Raw genomic sequence first — 7,864 nt, 5'->3', positions numbered from 1 at the left:
TGTGTTTGCTGGCTGTGTGACCTTGGGAAGCCTCGTCTTGGATCCTCAGTTTCCCTGTTTATAAAGTGGGGAAGCAGGGAGAATCTCTCCCAAGCTGTCGTTGTGAGGATTCATGGGATTGCTCCAGTGTTGGTAAGCACTGAACACACAGCAGCTGGGCCCCGTGGCTCCCACCTCTGATCCCAGCACTTTGGGAGGCTGAGGTGGGAGCATCGCTTGAGCCCAGGGGTTCAAGGCTTCAGTAAGCCAAGGTCCGGCCACTGTACTCCAGCCTGGATGACAGAGTGAGACCCCGACTCAGAAACAAAAATAAAAACAAACGGCAGCTATTGTGACTGTTATTGTTGCCATTGCTGCTGTTGGTCCCTGCCCCCCGCCCCAAAGCGATGGTCCCCCGAGGCCGGAGGGAGGTGCCCTCACTGGGTGGGAGCACGGCCATCTGGTTGGTGAGGCCAGGAACTGGCAGATCTGTCTTGGCCTCCTGGTGGCCATTCCCTGCTGAGCGGGCTCCCTGACTGTGCTCTTGGTCCGCCATCTCTGGCACCAGCCCAGGGGTTTTATCCAGAACATTCCCTCAAGCGAGTCCTGACAGTGTTCATCTCCGGCCAGGGCCAGGCTTGGGAGAAAACACCCCGTGTGCTGCTGGGTGGGGTTGGCCTCTGCCCAGACAGGCCTCTGTCTGGTGCCGGACCCACGTGTGGGCCTGCATGGTCTTGGGATGTGGAGGGTGGGGTGGAGCCAGTCCCCTGAACCCGCCCTGCAGAGCATGGAGTCAAGCGGCAGCCGGCGGCCTGTGTGACTCAGAGACGGATGTTGGGGGCACACCGGTCCCCTGCTCATCGTGTGAGCCTGGGAGAGCCCCTCTGCCCTCAGATCAAAGTTGTCTGGTCTGGTAAGTGGGGACAAAAATAGCCCTCACACAGCCTGTGGTCGGGATGAAATTAGACAGGCATGCAAAACGCCTGGTGTAGACACCAGCACGACGAAAGACTCCATCCATGATAGCTGAAGGACCACAGAACCCTGGGCCACCTCCTGGGCCCCCTGACCCTGAGGGAGGATCGCCCCTGCCCTGGAGGGGCTTCCCAGACCCAGGGAGCCCAGGAAGCACCTACCAGACCCAGAGTCCTGGGCCTGGCAGGTCCAGCAAGCATGAGCACACCACACCCGGCACACCACGCCGGTGCCCAAGTATCCCATGGCAGCCTCACCTAACAGCCACAGACTTAGGGGCTTAAAACAATGCACGTTTATCATCCCACAGTCCTGGAGGTCAGAGCTGGTGCAAGAGGCCGGGGAAGCATTCTGCAGGGCCACGGGGAGGACGGAGGCTGCCTAGGCCCTGACCCTGGTGCTGTCTTACGTTTCCTGTCCTGGTCCTGGGCTGGGATGTGGACATCCGGGGGACATGGCTTTGTCCTTCCTTCAGCTTCAAAGTGGGTGGCTGCTGACATCTTCAGAGCTGCCATAGACCCTGGCCCTTGTGACAAGGACCCTGTGACTGTGCTGGCCCCCTGGAAACCCAGGGACCATCCCCTGGAGGTCAGTTGATGGGCAGCCTCGGGGGACTCTCCCTGTTCCCTGGAGGTCAGCTGACTGGCGGCCTCGGATCTGTCTGTGGCCTTGGGTCCCTTGCTGTTGTGTGGCCTGCTTGTCCACAGATGCTGGGATTGGGACTGAATTCGGGGGCCGTTATCTCGCCTGCGCCACCTCGTCCTGAGGAGTGGGGCTGAGATGCCAGAGAAGGACCCTGGCAGCCCTTTGACTGGAGCTGGACTGAGCTTCCTGGCCAGGAAGGCGGAGGGCCAAGCAGTTCACATCAGGAGCTCGGTCACAAGCACACCACGAGCGATGCGGACACAAAGTGCTGACAGGGCCAGGGCCTCAGGACACACGGAGTCTCTGGGGGAGGCCCAGGAAGGCATGTATTTATTAGGCAAATGTTTTGAGCGTCAGTCAAGCGCTGAGTGCCAGGGAGGCAGAGATGAGGAGGACGACCCTTCCTGCCCTCTGAGGGCCTGCAGGCCCAGGAAAGCTCCCGGAGAGGTGGGTGGAGGCTGGGTTGTATGTGGGTGGGAGGGGGCGGGGCCTGGGAGCACACAGGTGTGGTCCACTCCTGCTGTCCTAGCTACTCGGGAGGCTGGGGCAGGAGGATGGCCTGAGCCCAGAAAGTTGAGGCTTTCTGGTGAGTCGTGATGGTGCTTCTGCACTCCAGTCTGGACGAGACAGGGAGAGCCCGCCTCAAAAACGACAACAAAAAGTGGGATTAATGGTAGTGCCATGCCACTGGGTCCTTGAGAGGAGCGCGGGACTCAGCTCACGTCAAGGGGTCGGGTGGTGCCCGGATGTCGCCAGGGCTACGTCAGCAGCAGGCAGCTTCCCTTCTCCCTGGCCCCTGCCTGGAAAGAGGCCAGTTATAAAACCGTCAACTCCAGAACGCCTGGGGCCGGAACTCAGTTTTCAGACCTCCTGGGCGGGCATTTTGTCTGGGGACAGTTTGTCTTCATACGGGCTCCTTCCCGGCCCTCCATGGTCACAGACAAGGGGCACTGAGGTGGGCCTGAGCAGCCAGGGCCGGCCCCACATAGACCTGACCTCAGGGCTGCTCTCCTTTGGTGCCTGGCCCCAGACGGGGCGGGGTCGGGAGCGGGGGAAGCCAGGCCGGGAGGGGCCCCATTTCCGGGGAAGGTCCCTTTGGCCACTGGGGTCTTTTGCCAAACAGACCTGGAAGCCCCACTGTGGTCTGAGAACGGCGCGTCCTTCTCTGGGGGCGAGGCTGATGAGTTGAGACCTGATGGGGGACCCAGTGATAGCGCTCAGATCCCCAGGGGATCTCGTGACTGGCCAGGAGCTGGCATCATGGAGAGAAGGCCCCTCGGTGCCCGTTCCAGGGGCAGCAGGGACCAGTGACAAGGCACTCCTGGGCCTCGAGCCAGTCCAGATGCCACAGGCCAGGGACATCTGAGCTGGAGCCTGGGGGAGAGGGGATTCCATCCTTCCTATTCAGTTTCCTCTATTCAGTTTCCTCTCCAGGGGACCGACATTCCCAGGGACTGGGGCCCGCCTGGGCGCCTTGCTCAGAGCCGTTAGACACCTAAGGCTGCCATGTGCCTGCCTGCCGCCCGCCAGGGCACGCCACTGCCTTCAGAATCAAGCCCGAGTCCTCTCCACAGGCTGCAAGACCCTCAGCCCCAGCTTGGCCCCACTGCGCTGGCCAGCACCCCTCCTGTCCGGCCCTCCTCTTCGGCCCTCAGTGCCTGGGATGGACGCTTGTGCCTGGAGCCCCAGCTCTGCACATGGTGCTGTGCAAGGTCCAGGAGCTGCCCAGGGTGTGGGAGGCCAGGTCTGTAGACGTGACGGGGTGTCAGGTGAAAGCAGAGCATGAATGTGGCAGACCTGATGGGGTCCCAGGCCCCAGGTTCACCTCTGTGTGGCTTTCTGTGTGTTCTTGGTCTCGTCTGTGTGCTGCGCCTTTTTTTTTGGGACAGGGTCTCCCTCTGCCCCCCAGGCTGGAGTGCAGTGGTGCAATAGTTGCTCGTCGCAGCCTCGACCTCCTGGGCTCCGGTGATCCTCCCACCTTGGCCTCCTGAGCAGTTGGGACTGTAGGCGTGAGCCACCATGCCCAGCTAATTTGTAGAGATGGGTCTTGTTGTGTTGCCCAGGCTGGACTCGAGCTCCTGGGCTCAAGCAATCCTCCTGCCTTGACCTCCCAACCTGCCGGGATGACAGGTGAGAGCCACCGTGCCAGGCCTGTCTGTGCACGTCCTAAGGACAGGCGGAATCTCCAAGACCTCAGTGTCACCAGAAGACAATATTGATGGTGACAATGATGAGGCGGATGGCAGGCGGTGTGTACGTGCCACCACCCACAAGGGACCCCTACTGGATACGTGGCATGGACCAAGAGTGCTTTGTCTTCCCGAGTCCTCAGAATGACGCTGTGGGGCAGGTGTTAGGACGTCCGGTCCACAGATGGGGAAGTTAAGACTCGCCGGGACGGCCGTTTGCTCAGGAGCCCACAGGAAGTGGTGGGACAAAACACAGACCCAGGTTCTTCTGAGCCCAGACCCGTGCGCTTCCCCCGTGTGGCGCAGAGCGGAGCTCGGGAAGGGCAGGACAGATGCGACCAGCCGGCAGGGCCCCTTGCTGTTTGGCTTCACTTTTAACAAAGACACCAGCAGGGAGCCTGGAGCCCGGCTTCCTTCCCTGAGACCAAAGTGGGGAGGCAGGAAGCACCGGGCCCCAAGGCTTCAGCAAACACATCCTGCTGGCCATCATCAAGCCTCCCGAGGCAGTGGCCGAGGGGTGGCCAGCACGCAGAACGCCCGGTTGGCAGATGCTCAGGCCTCCTCACGGACACCAGATGCACCCTGCCGGCCTCCGCCATGGGAGGCTGCCACACCCACCGCCGGGCTGGCTCTGGGCCCAGGCCTCCTGCGGCTGCCTCCACACCTGGAGGGACACCAGGCAGGCCTGTCCCTGAGAGCTGTGGAAGCTCAAGGGAGGCTGAAGTCCGGGATCCCGGGGAGACTGAGGTCAAGGACCCTGAGGGCAGTGGCTCCTTCCTTTGTGGCAGGGTATCTCAGGTGCATCTGCCCACCCTCCTTCACTCTGACCCAAGTCAGACCTGCTCATGTCCGAGGCCCACCGACCTCCTCGGCCCCTCTCCCCATTTTTCTCACAGGCATTTCTTCTCCTTTCTTTTCCTTGCAGGTCCAGTCCCTTCCTGGCAGCCTTGTGGGGTGACCTGGACTAACTCCGAGCACGTCTAGTGACGGTCTCATAGATGAGAACACAGAGGCTCAGAGAGGCAGAGGGGTTTTTCCAAGGTCACACAGTCAACTTTTGAAGGGGACATGGTCCTCCAGCCTGCAGACTGTGCCCACCTCCTTCCCACCCTGTGTGTCGGGATGGGGGGAGTCACTCTGAGACTTGTGTGAGAGTTTCTTCCCAGTAGGACCCCTCCCGCAAGTGCTCGGAACTTCCTAGAGCCCGAGAGTTCCAGGAGGCAGAGACGGAGCTTGTCGATTGCACCCATTTGTCCCAGACACCCAACCCCCCAAAGCCTGAGCCCTCAACCACTCTGTCTACCTGATATCAGAAATGTGAGGCTTCCAGCACTTTGGGAGGCCGAGGTGGGAGGATCGCTTGAGCCCAGGAGTTCAAGACTAGCCCGGGCAACGTAGAAAACCTCGTCTCTACAAAAAAATGAACAAGGCAGCCAGGTGTGATGGTGGGTGCCTGTGGTCCCAGTTACTCGAGAGGCTGAGGGGGGAGGATCACCTGGGCCCAGCAGACTGAGGCTGCGGTAGCCATGAGCATGCCAGTGCACGCCAGGCTGGGCGACAGAGTGAGACTCTGACTCAAAAATAAAAAATGGAAAAAGAAAGAAATGTGAGGCTCCATTCAGACGAGGGGGTTCTTACTGTTTTGGCAGCCGGGGCAAAGGCAGAGTGGACAGACGCCGCGAGTGTCATGGAGGACACTGATTGGAAGATGCCTGGGGGGGCGGGTCTTCCCAGTCGGAGAGGGGCCAGTGCTGCCTGGGACCTAGCAGCCCAGAGTCCCTCCACTCTGAGCCAGGGGCCGGCTGCATCATGGCTTCCATCTTGCTAATTGCCACCGTCACCCCGGTGACACGGCTCAGCTCCTGATAAGGTGTTTTCTTAATAGTCTCTCGCTTCCCCGCTGACGCCAGGAAATAGGCCCGACGTGGTGGCGTGTCACTGCACTGAGCGGGGCAGCGCTGTCAGGCCCGGCCTCGCAGCCCCAGCTATCCGGGGACCCAGAATCAACATCGTCCAGACAACCCTTGTTCCCAGAGGCGCCCATGTGACACGCCTGCTGTGTGTCGGAAGGGAGCTCCCCGCTCGGACGTCCCAGGCCCGTGGCCCTGGCATCGGAGACGTGCTGCCTTCTGCTCAGTGCTGAGAGGCCTCTGCAATCCCCAACGGCATCCGCTCTCTCTCCTGGGAGCAAGAGAAGAGGGCTGGGGTTCGCGTCCGTCGGCGCCGGGTTGTAATCAGCGGCAGTTTGGGTCACGGTTTATGTGTCGCAAGCGGCCAAAATCAACTGTGGAACTGAGGAGCAGTGAGACCTGAAGGAAAGTCTCCCAGGGACTCACCCAGCCACGCTGCCTGGGCCCAGGGTCACGGGAGGGAGGACCAGCCGGGCAGGCGAGGGCCACCTGCCCAGCTTTTGGCAGGAGGGGGGTGGGGCAACCGGGCAGTCGTCCCCAGAAGGCGAGTGATGGCCCCGAAGGAGGAGAGGACGGAGGGGTCAGGCCAAAATGGCAGGCGCCCCAGGAGACATGCCTGGGCATGGAGCCCAGAGGAGGTGCTCGTGGCCGGCGTGTGCCTGCAGGTCCTCTCCAGGCCTTAGATCACTCAGGCCTGCGTGAGGAGTAGACGACAGTCATGGTTGCGAGTGCAGAGAGCGACAGCTGTAGCATCAGTGCCGAGCGATTGCTTTTGCAGCGTAATTTTAACACTAGACAAGGTCGAGGCTGGGCATGGCGGCTCATGCCTGTCTTGCCCGCACTTTGGGAAACCAAGGCAAGAGGATTGCTTGAGCCCAGGAGTTGGAGACCAGCCTGGGCAACATAGTGAGACCTCATTTCCACAAAAGAAAGATAAAATTAGCCAGGCATGGTGGTGCACCCCTGTGGTCTCAGCTACTTGGGAGGCTGAGGCAGAGGGATTGCCTGAGCCCAGAAGGTTGAGGCGGCAGTGAGTCATAATCTGTGATCATGCCACCGCACTCCAGCTTGGGTGACAGAGTGAGACCCTGACTCAAAAAAGAAAACAAAACTAGACATGGGGCCAAGTTAAATTACCTGGTGGAAGGCTGGAGGCACAATCTAACTATTGCCTGGAAACCCACGAAGAAGCTTGCTGAGTGTTGTGAAAGCGCGTCAAGGAAAAAAAAAGATTGCTGCTAATTTAACATGCGATGGACACAATCTGAGTCTTCTGAAGACCGTGTGAAACATGCGGGAAGATCGTGCGGCTTCTGGAAAGCTCTAGAGAAGAGCATCATGGGCCGCCTTCTCAGCAGATGTCGAACCACACAGAATCCATCCTCACAGACCCCCAGCCCCGCGGGCACCGCCACGCCATTGTCCTGACTGCCTATGGGCTTGCCAGATCACCCTCTCAATGGCCGGCTGCTCAGAGGAGGAGGGCAGGGCCGGCGACTGTCCACAGCTGCATCCTGGGCCTGGCACACAGATGAGCTCGCAAAATATTTGCTGAGCGGACAATGGGGCTGACAGCCTTTCAAGGTCACTGGCTGGCGACTTGCTAAGAGTCCCGACCACTGCCCACATCTCCCTGGAGGACAGAGTCTCTTGGGGCTGCAGAGCTGACCCTGTGAAGTTTCCTTCAGGGGGGGTGGAGGACCAGGAGGACAATTTGTGACTCAGAGGCAGGGCTGGGGGACAGGAGGCGGAGTGCAGAGGGCGGGGTGTCAGCAGGAACCTCCAGGAGGACCCGGGGTGGGGCTCGCGCCAGAAGGTCACTCAGTCCTGCCCGGACCTGGTGGCCAGGCTCCCCTCAGATGACCCCAGGCCGAGGGAGGGGCGGGCCCTCTGCTCCCCCTCCGTCCCCAAAAGAAAGTGCTCTTGGCAATGCAGGACAAGCCAAGTCCGTCCTCGACAGAAGACCAAGGTTGAGGGAGCAGGAGGCCACGGAGGCCACAAGTTGCCAGAGGTGTCGGCACAGGCGGGAAAGGGTGCAGGCGGGCCTCGAAAGACAGAGAGATTTGGACACAGGAGAGAAGGGACTCAGGCCGGGCAGAGCCGCCACCAAGCACAAAGTGACGATCATCGTGTGTGCGGCCAGAAGGTCCCCGTAGCTCGGGAAGG

The sequence above is a fragment of the Carlito syrichta genome, unplaced genomic scaffold (assembly GCF_000164805.1).
Source record: "Carlito syrichta isolate Samal-C Ts95f unplaced genomic scaffold, Tarsius_syrichta-2.0.1 Scaffold99398, whole genome shotgun sequence".
Lineage (NCBI taxonomy): Eukaryota > Metazoa > Chordata > Mammalia > Primates > Tarsiidae > Carlito > Carlito syrichta.
The sequence above is the reverse complement of the archived record's forward strand: the minus strand, read 5'-3'. Positions refer to the sequence as shown.